The following is a 17,599-nucleotide window of genomic DNA, read 5'->3' on the forward strand; positions in this document are numbered from 1 at the left end:
ACACATTTGCTATAAGTTATAGCCTTCATGGGTATACCTGTACAAATTAAAACAGACAACGCTCCAACATATGTCTCTGGTAAAATGAAACAGTTTTTTGCTTATTAAAATATAAAGCCTATTGCAGGTATACCACACAATCCTACAGGCCAAGCAGTTACAGAAAGATCAAATCAAACTGTAAAGGTTATGCTAAATAAACAGAAAGGGGTAACAAAACCCCCCAGAAATAGATTGCATAATGCTCTATCAACTTTTAATTTTCTCAGTGTTAATGAGAAAGGAACAATAGCTGTTGATAGACACTGGATAATAGAAAACACTACAGAATTAAATCACCCTATATACTTTAAAGACGTGCTGGCCTCAGAATGGAAACCAGGATATGTATTACATTGGGGAGAAGGTTTTGCTTTAGTTTCTGCAGGAGAAGAAAAGCTATGGATACCACCACAATTGATAAAGGTTCTATTTGAACAAGAGAGACCTCTTTATTGGAAGAGGTGATAGTTCATCAACCAGCATGGCCATTTAATTTAAATTAACTCATACAACTAACCAATTCTTTTCATTTAATCAGATATAACTTGCCAAAAGGGAACCTCCCCAAAATTAGTGTTGGGGAAAGGTTTTTGTTTTTGTCTTTTAGGAGAATGAAGGCTAAGGAATCTGAAGAATACTGGACAAATGAGACATCTAAAGAAAAAGGACAAAACATCCAGAAAAAAATTTCCAAGAAAATGAGTAAATTGGACTGTTGGCATATCACATATAAAATTTCATAAGTCTTCCTAAATGTTTGTTTCTGATCTTCTCTACAGACACTTAACACAAATGGTCTTTAGGTAATCCCAGTTCAATTAAAAATTAAAGCTGGCTTTGGAGTTGGAGCATGGCTCTCTCCTTCTCTAAACCTAAACATGTTTGTTAAAAGGAAAATGTAAAATCTCTGTATTATGTCAGAAGAGCCATCTGATATGGGACAGACGGAAGATAACCAAAATTAAGGGAACATTCTATTGCCACTAATCTCATAAATACTTTAAATTTTTCTTAAGATATGAATTTTATATCAAAATATATAAGATTAATATATATTAAACTATTATAATGATATTAATGGTCATATAGAGTACTAACTAATTCTAGAAAAAAAGCTTCATCTAGCTGCCTGTACATGTTTTTGTTTTTGAGTCTCTGTCACTTTTCTACAGGGAATCATGACGATGCCTAACAGAAAATTTGAAGTCTCCAAAAAGATGATGTGGCCTCATCTTGACAATTCCATCAGGATGATGATAATACCACTAAGCTGACAAATATCACCCAAAGATCAGTTTTGGACAACTAACTGCTCAGGACAATTTTGAGATAACCTGATGAGATGATCGAGTCTTTCAGACTACTCGAGCAAGGACTTGAGACAAGCCCTGCATTTTCACATTATGCAGAGACTGGGCATCAAATGATACAGCTACCTCTCCCAGAACTTTACAATTAACCCAAAAATTTTCTTATCAGGATCCCCTAAAGATGCTGTCACCCCCAGACAGCAGGAAATAATTTTAAGAACACAACCCCTACATTCCCAAGAGAACGGGCTGGTGGTTTTTTGTCTTTCAATGGGTTTTGGATAATTGTTATTGCTTAGGATGATTGGTTACAAGTTGTTATTGTTAATGGTCAGGAAAAAGGCTAAGCAAAGGAGATTAGATTTAAGGTTCTTGTTTAAAAAAAAGAAGATTTAGATAAAAAATAGATTACTGAATATACTCTGAAAACAGAAGATGTAGAAATGATAGAATAATGGGAAGAGTATTAAATCTACTCTGAAAAGATAAAAAGAGAGAATATGGATATGATAAAATAAAAAGGTAGATTATTGAATCTACTTTTAAAAGGCAACTACTAATTTTAAATATTTTACATTGGATTGGAGTTTTGTATATTATATACAAATTATGTATATTGATACAAATTTGAGATTGATTTATATACATATGATAAGATAAAAAGGTAGATTATTGAATCTACTTTTAGAAGGCAGCTACTAGTTTTAAATATTTTACAGTGGAATGGATTTTTTGTATATTGTTATAAATTATGTATATTTCTACAAGTTTGAGATTGATTTATATAGATATGGTAAGATAAAAAGGTAGGTTATTGAATCTACTTTTAGAAGTAAACTACTAGTTTTAAATATTTTACATTAGATTGGAGTTTTGTATATTGTATACAAATTATGTATATTGATACAAATTTGAGATTGATTTTGTTAGAAAATATTGTATCTATATTATATATATATATATATATATATATATATATATATAGATATAATTTTGTTCAAGGTATTGTACCTATACAGTTCATTTAACAATGTAATGCAATTTGCTAGTCCTTGAAAGTTATTATTACCAACTATTTAGGATAATAAAGAAATGCAGGTTAGTAGTTAGTCATTACAATTGGACTTGTAGTGATATTAGGTATGTTTTCAAGATCAAGCAGAGATATATTTTAGATATACAGGTCATCTTCAAACACTTCAGAGATCTGCAGAATATGTCATTTAATATGCTTTAACAACAGATTGTTTTCTTTTTTTTTATGGTTGTGAGACATGTCTACACCTGGCAGTACCAATCTACTTCAGAGAAGATGATAGGCTTTGAAGAAACAACATAAGTAGTTTACTTTCATTGTGGCAAATGTTAGCCACTGGGCAAGAAAAGTGCCCTCACTTCAACTGCTGACAGTATGGACAAGCAGGACACAAGAACTGGTGATCCTTGCCAAGACAACGTAGGAAAGCTCTTTAGAAAATCCTGCTTAAAAGATGAGTCTGTCAGATATGCTAGGTCTGTAGGCCAAACACAGATACCCTAATGTTGCAGAGAAACCTCAGGTGGCTGTCCAGACAGCCAGCTGATTCTGTCATTTCTCAAATTTTTTGGAAGTTGCTTGTTTGTACTTCCTGTTTTACTAAATAGTATTATTTCCTTCTTGGGTCTCTGAGGAAGTTGAAGATTAGATAGCTATAGCTATAATTTTCCTAGCTAACCATTTCAGAAAAGAAACTCACTAAAGTGGTATAAAGTGTGCAAGTTTGAAAGACATCAAAAGATAGTTTTAGTAATACAAATTAGGACAGAAGGTAAATTAGATACAATCCTTTGAATTCAGAAAAATAGGATAGATAATGAAATATTTTCTCTGAATTTGTCAAATGTAAATGAACTAGACATTGTTGATGTATTTATTTCATGTATATATTGTATACAGTTATTCTATTTATTGTGTATAATTTTTCTTATATTAGTTATAACTTTTTTATTTTAGACAACAAAAGGGGAAATGTGCTGATATTTTATTTGTGTACCCAAATTAAGCTTATCTGGGGATCAGAGGAAAAAGGCAGCAACTATATTAATCAGAGAGGTCAGGCAGTGGTAGCACATGCCCTTAATCATAGCATTCGGGAGGCAGAGAGTCATCCAGATTTCTATGAGTTCAAGGCCACACTGGGAATAGAGCCAAGTGTGGAGGCACAGGCCTTTAATTCCCAGCACTAGTTAACCTTAGAGGTCTGGAGGTCTATACAGACAGACAAGAAATATTAGAGCTGGGCAAAAAAGGAAGTGATGTAGCTGAGCAGAGAGAAGAAGTGAGACAGCAGGGCATAGAAACAATATAGGTGAGTATACAGGAAGCAGCTCTCTCTTTGGCTAAGGATTTCCTAACAGTAAGAACATGGCTGGCTTTTTTCTTCTCTGATCTCTCAGTTTCTGCCCCAATATCTGGCTCCAGGTTTTTTATTAGTAAGACCCTTTAGCAATTCATCTTACAATGTAATACTAACCTGCTTGATCAGATGGTTCCACCGGTGCAATAGAGGCATGAAAGCTATGAGGGTAAGCAATTACTTTTAGATTGTGTCTGAGGCCCACTCAAAAGAAGGAATTTCATGCATGATATGGTAATCCTGCGGAAAAGCCTGTGGCTAGAGAGATCATAAGCCCTAGCACAGATCTGCTGCTGTTGTTTTGCTAAATAGTCATCCTGTCAAACTGCCTTCTACATATTTATATTTATACCCATATATTTGTTCTGCTCTCAGTTTTGGTAAGAGAAGATTCTTTGTATAATATGTAAAATTCATAACAGGTCAATATGCTGAGTATAAGTATCTGTCAGTGCTGAGATATAGATGAGTTACATAAGTCTCCTCCCATGAAAGACTGGGTAAATATTGTAGAAGAGGAGGCAGAAAGAATGCAAGAGTCAGTAGATTGGGAGGAAGGCTGTGAGATTCCATCCTCTGGACTTGACACAGTTGTGGAACACATTAACTCAAAGCAGATGTGGTTTACTGCACATGATTAAGCCAGGTAATATCACAGAGGGCCAATTATGGCAAAGGAGTTATTGAAAATTGATGGTAGCTTAGGGGGAGAATCACTCTCCTTTGGAGATGTGGTTGCTGTTAGATTGCCCATGCTCTAGTGGATAGACACACACTTATGCATATAGAGGCCTAATTTGACTAGGGAATATTGATAACAAAAAATATAAGAAGACATAAATCTTGAGAGAATAGTTGGGGACCACTAAGGGGAGTTGGAGAGGAATAGTGATGGATATATAAAATCAAAATACATTGTACAAATATAAGAATTTGTTTATGAAAAATAGAAAATATTACTTAGAGAAAAAACAGTAAGGACTCTGAATGTTGATATTATGATGCTAAAATTTTAATAAGTTTTGATATTTTAAAAGCCAAATTGTTTAAAATATAATTTGTTGAATCTTTTCTACAAACTTACAGCTGTTAAATCTTTGAACTGTTTTAACAGACTAAAATTTCAAGTGCTATGTTGTTTGAGTCCACAGAGATTTCCTAGCAGGATCTGAGCTTGCTTTATACAATAGGGCTCCATAAGGGGATGGATTGACCGTGTGCATATTTACCAGGTGTTTGGAAGGGTTTTCACTTGGCTGTGCAGTGCAGTATGCTTTGATCTAGCAAGAGGGAGGTCTTTTGCTCCACCCCTTGGCATTCCTTGAAATGTCCTTTAGCAGAGACAGAAGGGGCCAGTGGGTTTTGATCAAGGTCATCCCAAGGCTATTCTGTGTTTCTGTCTCTCTCCCTCTATACTTCTATCTAAATATTTCTCACTTCTCTATGCTCAAGAGTACCCTGGGGAAAAACTGGGGGTGGGTCCCCCACAGTAGATAAAAAGGAATTTGTAACATATTCTTTTAACTTTCAAATTAAAACCTATTATTCATATAATAGTTTGATGCAATCCTCAGCTACACAGTGAGCTCCAGGCCAGCCTAGGCCAAAATGTGAATTGTACTTAAAACACATTTCTTGCTTATAGGCTCCAAATATTGTTAAATAATTCAAACAACTATTGATGTTCATAATGAATATATACAACATTTCCCTCAGGGACACACTTTTGGGCCTCTATAGCTCATGAAAACTCATTATGGACCTGAGAAAAAATGATCAATCTTCTTGGGAAAGCAGGTAGCCCAGAAATTTCCACTTGGCAATGAAGATCCCGAAACTGAAACCTTGCTGGAGTCCACTGAAAGTTAGTTTAGTTACTCTTTAAGAGAGGAAATCCAAAGGCCATAAAATAACATTAGAATTTTTAATTTAATAATTTATTGAGACCTACATGATACTTCTAATGATTAATTTAACCATGTATTCACATGATTAAAAGTTTTGATTTGGAGTATATTAATTTCCCAAAGGTTTTTTCATGCAAATTTGGACTGCTATTTATGAGAACATTTTATGAATACTGTAAATATTGCCTATGCTACCATTTGAGACTATTTGTAAATCATGTTGTCATTCATGCCTTATGTTGATTCCACTAGAATGTTTTTAGTAGTATCTTCTTTTTGTAAATTATTTTATACATAGATTATTAGACCTTATTTAGCACCAGTTGTGGGGTAACATATCTAAAAATTATCAAAGGTGAGTAAGAGAAATGAAAAAGTATTCAAAATGTGAATTGTTAGGAAAATCAATGAAAATAACAAATACATATTTAAACTGTATATCCTTGTGAATAGAATTCATTTTTAAATGCGTATGGATGTTCATTTTGACAGTGATAATGACACTTGTTTATCTTCCAGAGAAAATTTAAATGTGCATTGTATGGGTTTTTAAGTTAATTATACTGCCCATTTAAAAATATAAATTGTTCTATATAATAGTGCTTTCAAAAAGATTGTATGCATTTACTGTATTTACAAAATAGGTAATACAAATTATTTGGCATCAGGCCATTATAATGTTCTTAGAAATGATAATTCTCTTATTTAATTCACAGGCTATGTTAATATCACCATGATTTCCAATTAAGTGAAGGTCATTGGTGTGGAAGAATTGAATTGAATTATTTAGCTTCTAAGGACAAAGCAAAGTAAAGAAAATCAAATCCTATTAGTTATTCACTGACACTGTGTTTCTCACAAAAGGTGGCTATTACTGTATCCCTGACCCTATTCAATACAGCTGAGGAACTTTGACCCACTGGTGATTTTGGAGTCAAGCAGACTTCCTTTTGAAAGTATATTTCTGTTTAACATGAGGGGTTTGAAGGGAGATGCTTACTATGTGTTTTTCAAAAGGACATATTGGTGATTGGAGACAAGAAAATGTTGCAGCTCCTCCAGTGACCTAGGTGCTTGTAACAAACCCTATGTCTGCTAACTGCCCTATGCATTTAATACACTGATGTCTACTGGATAGAAAGCCTAACTACTTAAAACTTATTTCATTTTTTCTAAGGTTCCACTGCAGCTATGAGACAGAATCTATGGTAAGCATTTGCTGTGGGATAATGATTTTGTACACTGGTTTAATAAAATGCTGATTGGCCAGTAGTCAGGCAGGAAGTATAGGCAGAATAAACAGATAAGGAGAATTCTGGGAAGATAAAGGCTGAATCAGGAGATGCCAGGCCGCCATTCAGGGAGCAGCATGTAATGGCACACAGGTAAAGCCATGGAACACCGGGTGACATATAGATTAACAGAAATGGGCTGAGTTTAAGTGTAAGAGCTAGTCAGTAGTTAGCCTGAGCCAATGGCCAAGCAGTTTTAATTAATATAATTCTCTGTATGTTTACTTGGGTCTGAGCGGCTGTGGACCAGGCGGGACACAGGAAAAATTTCAGCTACAAGTGTTTACCATGAAATCAGCAAGAAATGAAGTAGAGGCATTGTTAGTATTTCTAAGATCTTTATGGGGCCCTGGTACATTTATCTGGAACAATGGATTCAGAATTTCTTAGGTAAAAGTTAGGACACAGAAACACAGAGTGCAATTTTATTTGGAAAACCTCTCTCTATAATTGCTGTCAACAGGTCATCCTTTTTTCAGATGTATCTGAAAGGGCCAAACATATTTAAGGGCTGTTTGAAGGCATCAGCAAAAAAAGCAGATGCCTTCAATAAGGAAGCCTAGTCATATATAAGGGACACTGGAGAAAGTGGCTACCATTAAATTGTCAACTCTTTTCTTCACAAACTTTTTCTCCACAGCAAAAAGTAAATATCCAGCCAGCATGATACTCTAACTTGAAGCTTTCCTTTTCTCCTTATTGAGTGGTGCAATATACATTCTTGAGTTCCTAAAAGAAATACGTTTACACTCTGAACATACTTGCTTAGGATTTTGCCTGGCTTCAGCAAATGTACTTTGTTTATAAAAATGCCAAAAATCAGTTCTGCTTACTTTAAGGAGACTATGCAATATCAGAGTTATTGTCTCATTACTCTTTTTAGTCAGTTTTGAATTTGCTAAAAAGAATAAATTTTTTATATTTAATTTTATATTTAATTTCTATACTTCAATTTTAACTAAAGCAGTCTAGTATTCAAATGGTATTGGATAAATATAATTCTTGAAGAGTCTATGGCATGTTTCAAATTTTTTATGAAGAAGAAAATTTATAAAGGTACTATAAGAAAATTTAAAATTTATTAAACTAATCCTTTTCATGACATACCTTGTAAATCATTTCTGAGCACTTTATATTTCTTACCTAAGTACATTTTAAGTTGAAAACCAGCATCAATATTACAATAAAATACACATTTTCTAAAATGTTTAATAATTAAGAAAGAAAATTGTAAGAAGGGCACATAGTTTCTTGAAAGTTAATCATCTGACAACCTTGAAATTTTTAAAGACGTTTTTAAATAAAAAACGATTACACTTATTTTTAAATTGTGTGTTTATTTGTTGAAGACAGGGTGTCATATACCCAGGTATTGTACAACTTTCTGTGCTGATATATTGTGTATCCTAATTAACTTGCCTGAGGATCAGAGAACAGAGCCAGCCATTAGATTAGACATAGAGGTCAGGCAGTGGTGGCACACACCCTTAATCCTATCATTCAGGAGGCAGATATCTGTCTGAATCTCTGTGAGTTCAAGGCCACACTGGAAACAGATCCAGGCAGTGGTGGCACACACCTTTAATACCAGTACTGGGAAGCACACACAGCTTTAATCCCAGGAAGTGATGGTAGGGTGGAGAAAGGTATGTAAGGCATGAGAAAACAGGAACTAAGGCAGTTTATCTTAGACCCTTTCAGGTGAAGACTCAGAGGATTTCAGTCAGAGGATTCATGGAGTTGGTGAGATAATAGGTGGTAGCTGTGGCTTGCTCTGCTTCTCTGATCCTTCAGCTTTTACTCCAATATCTGGTACCAGTTTTTTTATTAAAAAACATCTAGAATCAAAAAAATAACTTTCTATGAATTGAAGAATTTCCTTTAATGTGTAATCCACATTCCTCTGCTTGCTGAGTGCTTATGTACAGTTATGAACAACCACAGTTGGCTAAAGCGGCCTTGATTTTATTTGTACAAGAATTTTAATGTATTTTATTTTATGTGTATGGATGTTTGCCTGCATGTGTGTCTGGGTACCACAAGCATGCCTAGTGGAAATCATAAGATTACTTTGAAGTGGAGTTACAAACTGTAGAAATACATCAAGCAGGTGCTAGAAATTGAACTGAGATCCTCTATAAAGACAGCTAGTGTTCTTAACTGTTAAGTCATCTCTCTAGCACATTATTTTGATTTTAATAATTTCATTGTTGTTAACATGTTAAGAGTTGAGAGTTTTAAGAAGTGACTGTATTTTTTTCTTTAAAAACTACCTGTTATCAGTCACTGTGTCTGTTTATTTGACAGTTTTATTTTATAAAACCCTATCTTAAAATATTTATTAATTTTTTTTCATACAACATGGTCATAGGGTCTGCTGTGGAGAGTAGTTGCTATATTCAGTTACAGTCCATTGGAAAAAACTGATTTTTTATCTTTCCCAATATGAAATAACTACAAATAGTTTCTTAAGGGGAATTAAGGTATACTTCTTCTCAGTGCTGGAATTTTTTCTGCTTTGAACCTATGTGGGTCTTGTGCATGGTATCACAAGCTCTATTAATTCATTATGTACATCAGTCCTGTTGTGTGTAAAAGATGTAGTTTACTTGGAGTCACCCACCACTTCTTGCTCTTACAATATTTCTGCCATATCTTCTACATAGATCGCTAAACCCTGAGGGGAGGGGTTTGATAAAGACATCCCATTTAGGCTTCAATGATCCAAAATATCTCATTCAAGGCTTCATCTTCATAATTTCATATAATCTCCCTGCAGGTAATTAGATTATGACTGAACTTATCAACTTTGGCAAACCTTATTGAGAGCATCCACAGCCTTGTAACTCTTGTATTTTTCATGCCTACAAAATCAGCAGCATCACATGGACAATGCTGTCAAGTTCTCTTGTCAACTTGACAGTGAATTTGATTCCTTTTTCCTATAGTGGCTTCTGTATGTCTTGGCGGTTGAATCCACACAAATTCTTGCTTATGCAATTCATTTTGAGCAGTGGACCCCTTCAATAATATTATCAGTTCACTTTCCTCCTTTTCAATTGAATTTGCATTTTTATAAACTGGAGCCTTCAGTGGATTAGGTTTCACCATCAAGACGTCTTTCCTGCTGTCTTAGTGGACCTTTTAATCTTTCTCTTGATTGTGCTAATCTCTTTAAGGATGATAATTGTTTTCACTACGCTTTCCTTGTCCACAACTTTAAACTTGTCAATATTCCTTTCTTCATCAAATTGCACACTTGACAAAGCTTTCACAACAAGGATTTGATTTGTTGCCTGTAAGATGAATCTTAAAAGGTCTTATTAATAAAAAAAACCCAAAGCCAGATATTGGGGTGGAAACTGAGAGATCAGAGAAGCAGAAAGAGGCCAGCCATATTCTTAACAACTAGGACATCCTCAGCCAAAGAGATCTACTTACTGTATTCTTTCTGTGCCCTGCCATCTCACTTCCTCTTTCCACCCAGCTACATCTCTTCCTCTTTCTGCCCAGCCCTATCACTTCCTGTCTGTTTGTACAGACCTCCAGATCTCTATGGTTAATTAGTGCTGGGAATTAAAGGCATGTACCACCATCCCTGGTTCTGTTCCCAATGTGGCCTTGAACTCACAGAGATCTGAATGAATCTCTGCCTAGGATTAAAGGCATGTGCTACCATTACCTGACTTCTATGTTTAGTATAGTGGCTGGCTTTTTCCCTGATCTCCAGATAAACTTTATTGGGTACACAAATAAAATATCACTGCAGTCACCTTTAATTTTTCTCCAACAAACAAATTTTTCAATTCTTTTTAATTCAGCTTAATTTAAGCTTTCAATACAAAAATAGAATGAAGTCAGGTTCTTTGACAAATTGTGAAGTAAATGGTCTCTAGTCCAATTACTGATGGAGTTTTTGTTCCTGTCCTCAATTTTGTGAGCTGAGAATTCCATGTTCACAGTTCTATTAGCATTCTTGTCTTCTTACTCTCACTAGCAAGGTCTATTATGCCTTCTCTAAAACACAATTCTAAACCCCTATTTATTGTTCCCATAAACCACCTCCCAACCCCTAGGACCATATGAGTAAGTTTTCTTCAGCAACAACCCTACTTCTCAGTACTAATTTCACCTGTTAGTTTCTTTTCTCTTTTTGTATCTAATATCATAACGAAAAGCAACTTAAGATGGAAAGGGTTTATTTTGGTTCATAGTTTAAAGGTAGAGTCCATCACAGTGGAGAAGGCATGGTAGTGGGAGTGGCTTAGTTTCTCACACTGAATAAGAAAATGGAGAAAGAGAAAAGCCATTTCTCATCTTGCTTTCATCCTTTTCCCTTTTTATTCAGTGGTACAGCCATGTCTGAATGCAATGGCAGAAATCATAAAGCCAGCACAGCTGCTTGACAAAGATCCAGCAAAGCTGAGTTGCATGATGGGTGACATGCCAACTTTGGTTTTTATCTCCACCTGTTGCATACTTGAAGGACTTTTAATATTTGTACTATTTGGGGATATTGGATTGATGGAAAATTCCTTGTCAATCATTTATGCCTTCTCCCAGGAATGCTGCTTCTAAGCTTATCCAGGAAAGTCCTGAACATACTATCCCCCCCTTACTTTGAGGGAGATATCCTTATCTACTTGAAGGTCTTCCTTATGCCTTGGAGGTTGTGACACATAAAGTAGCCACAGGTCTATTTATGAGGCTATGAGACATTCTTGAAACATCTGTCCCTCTTCTTACACTGGAACAAGATATTCAAAACAAAGTAAAATTCAAAAAGGTCAGCAAGATTTGGTGGGGTAGAGGAATTGGATACAGCTCAGATTACAAGCCTCTTCCCACTGTACACTCAGACAATTACATGCCATATACCTCTGCCCTACACAGAAACATATTGATAAGCAAAGTATGGAGTGGAAAGATGATAAAAAATATGACCAAGGAACAACAAAATGCCAAGATTAGACATACAGACAAATTCTATAAAGATATAAATGTGAACATTATATTATGCCAGAATTGAATAATAACTGCAGCAGCTTTGGCCTGAGGATTTTTCTTGGGCACTCTGACCACAAAGAGTTAATAATATACTGCTTGGGACATGGCAAAATGTCCAGGGTAGCTTGAAGATTTTGTTTTGGTCTAGTGTCATTGAAGCAACCAAAGCTACCAGCCTGAGAACAAACTGTCATATTCTTCTAGATTCTTAAAATTGGGTTATGGGGTTAATGAGTAAGAATGATAACTCTGTTTATTAATGATGTCAAAATTTGAGGGAAAAATGATTGAAAATGATAAGTCTGTTCTGTCATAGTTTATTAATGATGACTAAAAGATGAGCAAAATGAAGTGAAACACATGTCCAAAAACATAAATGATAAGATCTATGTTTTGGAACATCATGAATGTATCCCTGTTTACTAAATTCTATATAAATAAAGCCTGTGAGAGATACAGGTTGTCAGAGTAGGACAAGCCACACAAAGATGTGCATCTTCTCTGTCTATCTCTCCTAAAACAAAACTAAAAAGTGTCCCATGTCTGATTCCTCCCATCACTGCTCTTGCAACCACTCATCTTCAGACCCTGCCCTCATCCAGAGCTGGACTGCGGCAATCAAGACTGCAACTCCAGCCCATAGGATTCTGTTGTTAACATTCAAGGTAGGGCTTTAAACCTCAATTAAACCTCTGTGGAAATTCCATCAAACATATGCCAAGAGGTGTGTCTCCAAGGTGATTTCAAATCTAGTCATGTATGTGGACCATGGAAATTAACCATCTTCTTGGCTTATTTTATTATTATTCATTATGTGTATGGAAATTACTATGGCACTTAGAATTTCTACATTTCTGTATTCATATTACTTGTATTGCTGTAATTTTCAGTAGACTTTTATATGCTTATTTGCTTTGCTCTTCTAAATTATTCTAAAGTGATTTTAAAGTAACATATTTGATTGCTAATATATAAATACAATTTTTAAAAAAAATTGTTTCCTTTTAACCCTCAGTTTATATCATTCTCTTGTATAAAATGCTGATATTGTTTACTAGAGTCACATTGACACTTGAGAAAAGTGGCCATCTTTGGTGGCTATTTTACTGTGAGGTAAGAATGTCCCTCACAATTCAGTTGTCATGGGAACCTTCATGTAGATTCAGAAAGCTCCAGCTTTGTCCAGTCTGGCAGTTCACCCTTTCCAGGTATCAAATTTCTTTTTAACTCCTCTGGATTGTTATGTGACTTTCCATTGTCTTTTGGCTGTTTCATTAGATTGCATTTGAGTTGGGCAGCTATCCTACACAATTACTTAATTATGTGGTCAGCCATTGTTTAAATATTGCCTCCTAAAAATCTTATATTTTATGGGAATTTCAATGGTCTAATTTTCAACACTCTCTCATGTATACTCCTTTATTATTTTTCTTTCTGAATTATTCTTATCTAATAGTAATAGTAAATTTTATGCTCATATATGACAATGTACTATGTGTTTTAGTTTAAAATCTTAGTGTATGATCATTAAAACATGTGACTATCTTGGTTTCTAGATATTTGTGAAGTCAGAATCTTGATCTCTTATAAAAAGTGTTTCATTGCCATCTTTCATTGCAATCTGACATTCCATCTTTTCTTTTTTTTTTTTTTTTTAAATTTCAGGACTTTTAAAGGATTAGCTTTATCTTTGGCTATTGAAAGTACCCAACAAATTATTCTAAGGATATATGTTTCTACTAATGTTCTACTTAAAAATCATAAGTGTTGAACAATCTTTATTTATAAAAAGCATATTATAACTTTAGTTTAGGTACAATGGACTGTTTTTCAATATATTACTTCTAATTTTGATACCATTACTTTAAAAGTAAATTTTTTCAATTAACAAATATTTTATACCATATTATTTATTTGGTTTGCTCTTAATTATCAAAACTTTACATTCATTAATTTGTTATTTGTTCCCTGTCTTAGTCTAGGCCTGCCTAGCCCTGTGACTACTTGGCTGATTGTTTACATTGAGAAGTCAAGAGAACTCACAGTTATATATGAGTTGTCCTTTCAACCTCCGTATACTTAGTATTTAAAAACCATATTAGAGCAGTATGAATATTATGCTTTATGGGTAACAGTGTAGAATTTTTTTGTAAACTAGTGGATTTTGAATTTATCTTTGACCTTTGACTATTGCAGCAGAGTATTTTGCAAGATACTGGTATCTCAACTTTTACTTATCTCAGAATGTTGTACACTAGTACTCCATTTACATCCTTTGGTTGTGTTTCATTTTTTTTAGAACACTCTTGCCTAATGCAGGCTAACTGTGAACTTGTTACAAAAATGAGGGTGAATTTGAATTCCTAATCCTCCTTCCTCTTTATCCACATTGATGTGACTAAATTCATGTACCAACACATCAGTTTATTTAAATCTTCAGTTCTATTTTTTATTGTAGAAAATTCTCAGTATTATTGCTTACTTTAAATCAACCCCATGTATTTAATACTGTCATATAATTATTTCTTCTTTTTATTTATTTTATTAACTTTTTTCATTTATTTTACATACCAACCACAGTTTCTCTTCCCTCCTTTCCTTCCTTTCCCTCCCCCTTCCCATCTACCACCCTCCCCATCTACTCCTCCTCTGTCTCCACTCAGAAAGGGGCAGGCCTCCCATGGGCTTCAACAAAGTATGGTACATCAAATTGAGGTAGGATCAAGCTCCTGCCTCTAAATAAGGCTGGGCAAGATAATCATGCTGGGGAAGCAGTTCACAAAAGACAGCTAAGTCCCAGGGGTAGGTCCTGATCTCAATGCTAGAAGCCTTACAAACAGACCAAGCTACGTAACTGTCACACATATGTAGAGGGCCTAGGTCAGTCTCATGCAGACTCCCTAATTGTTGATCCCCTGTCATGACCTTGACCCCCTCCACCCCCCCCCCCCCCCCCCGCCCCCGGCTCATACAATCCCTCCTCCATTTCTTCAGAAGGACTCTCAGAGCTTGGCCCAGTGCTTGGCTGTGGATTTCTGCATCTGCTTCCATCAATTACTGCATAAAGACTCTCTGATCACAATTAGGGTAGTCACCAATCTGATTACAGGAGAAGGCCAGTTCAGGCACCCTCTCCACTATTGCTAGGAGTCTTAGCTGGGGTCATCCTTGTGGATTCCTGGGGGTTTCCCTGGTACCAGTTTTCTCACTAACCTGAAAACGGTCACCCTTATCAAGTGTCTCTTTTTATTCTTCTTATTATTATTTTATTTTATAATTTAATTTAATTTTACATATCAGCCACGGATTCCCTTGTTCTCCCCCCTCCCACCACTCCCCTTCTGCCTTCCCCCCAGCCCACCCCCCATTCCCATCTCTTCCAGGGCAAAGACTTCCCTGGGGGTTGAGTTCAACCTGGTAGATTCAGTCCAGGCAGGTCCAGTCCCCTCCTCCCAGGCTGAGCGAAGTGTCCCTGCATAAGCCCCAGGTTCCAAACAGCCAGCTCATGCACTGAGGACAGGTCCCGGTCCCAGTGCTTGGGTGCCTCCTAAACAGTTCAAGCCCCCTGGATAAGTGTCTCTTTGTTTAGTCTATACTTCCTTCCCACCACCAACCTGCTTCCCATACCCAGGTCCCCCAAACCACTCCCTCAAGTTCCCATCCCCCCAACCCTGCCCCCAGTTTACCCAAGAGATTTCTTCTATTTCCCCTTCTGAGGGAAATCCATGCATCCCTATCTGGGCCCTCCTTTTTATCTAGCCTCTCTGGGAACTTTGGATTGTAGGTTGGTTATCCTATACTTTACTGCTAATATCCACTTATGAGTAAGTACCTACCATGTTTGTCTTTCTGGATCTGGGTTACCTTACTCAGAATGATTTTTTTTCTAGTTCCATCTTTTTGTCTGCAAATTTCATGAGGTCATTGTTTTTTACAGCTGAATAATATTCCATTGTGTAAATGTACCACATTTTCCTTATCCATTCTTCAGTTGAGGGCCATCTAGGCTGTTTCCAGATTCTGGATATTATGGACAATGCTGCTATAAACATAGTTGAGCAAGTGTCCTTGTGGTATGATTGAGCATCATTTAGGTATATTCCCAAAAGTGATATAGCTGGGTCTTTTAGGTGGATTGATTCCCATGTTGCTAAGAAACCACCAAATTGATTTCCAAAGTGGCTGTACAACTTTTACTCCTAACAGCAGTGGAGGAGTGTTCCCCTTACTCCACATCCTTTCCAACAAAAGCTGTCATCAGTTTTTTATCTTAACCATTCTAACAGGTGTAAGTTGGTATCTCAGAGTCATTTGGATTTGCATTTCCCTGATAACTAAAAGGTGTTGAACAATTTTTTAAGTATTTTGTCCATTTGAATTCTTCTGTTGAGATTTCTTTGTTTAGATCTGTACCCCATTTTTTAAATTGGATTATTTGGTATTTTGATATTTAGTTCCTTGAGTTCTTTATATATTTTGGAGATCAGCCCTCTGTCAGATGTGGGGTTAGTGAAGAACTTTTACCATTCTGTAGGCTGCCATTTGTCTTATTGAAAGTGTCCTTTGCCTTACAGAAGATTTCCAGTTTCAAATTTTTGATCTCAGTGTCTGTGTTACTGGTGTTATATTCAGGAATTAATCTCCTGTGTCAATGCATCCAAGGTTACTTCCTACTTTATCTTCTATCAAGTTCAGTGTTACTGGATTTATGTTGACTTCTTTGATCCACTTGGACTTCAGTTTTTTGCAGGGTGATAGATACTGATCTATTTGCATTTCTTCTACATGCTGACATCCAGTTATGCCAGCACCATTTGTTGAAGATGCTTTCATTTTTCCATTGTATAATTTTGGCTTCTTTGTCACAAATCAGGTATTTATAGGTGTGTGAATTTATGTCAGGGTCTTTGATTTGATTCCATTGATCCACGTGTCTATGTTTATGCCAATATCAAGCTGTTTTTATTACTATAGCTCTGTAGAAGAGCTTGAAATCAGGGATGATGTTATCTACAGAAATCCCTTTATTTTACAGTATTGTTTTAGTTATCCTGGGTTTGTTTGCTTTTTTGATATGAAACTTAGTATTGCTCTATTGTGGTCTGTGAAGAATTATGTTGAAATTTTGATGGGGATTGCATTGAATCTGTAGACTGATTTTGATCAGTTTGCCATTTTTATTGTGTTAATCCTACCTATCCATGAGCATGAGAGATCTTTTCATCTTCTGATATCTTTTTCAATTTCTTTCTTCAAAGAAACTGTCATACAGGTCTTTTACTTGTTTGGGTAGAGTTACCCCAAGATATTTTATATTATTTGTGGGGATTGTAAAGGGTGTTTTTTCACTAATTTCTTTCTCAGCCCATTTATCATTTGTACCTAGGAGGACTACTGACTCTTTTGAGTTAATTTTGTATCCTGCCGCCTTACTAAAGGTGTTCATTAGCTTTAGGAGTTCCCTGGTGGAATTTTTGTGGTCATTTATGTATACTATCATATCATTTGTGTGGGGCGTTTACCCATCCACCCCCACAGTTCCCCAGAGTTTTCTTGGGTGCGAGCAGCAGGAAATATTAGATAGGATTTATTGCGGAGAATATCGCGGAGATAAACAGATAGAAAATAAAGGATATCCTTGAGAG

This window comes from Peromyscus californicus, unplaced genomic scaffold (genome assembly GCF_007827085.1).
Source record: "Peromyscus californicus insignis strain IS unplaced genomic scaffold, ASM782708v3 Scaffold_10__1_contigs__length_136768540, whole genome shotgun sequence".
Classification (NCBI taxonomy): domain Eukaryota; kingdom Metazoa; phylum Chordata; class Mammalia; order Rodentia; family Cricetidae; genus Peromyscus; species Peromyscus californicus.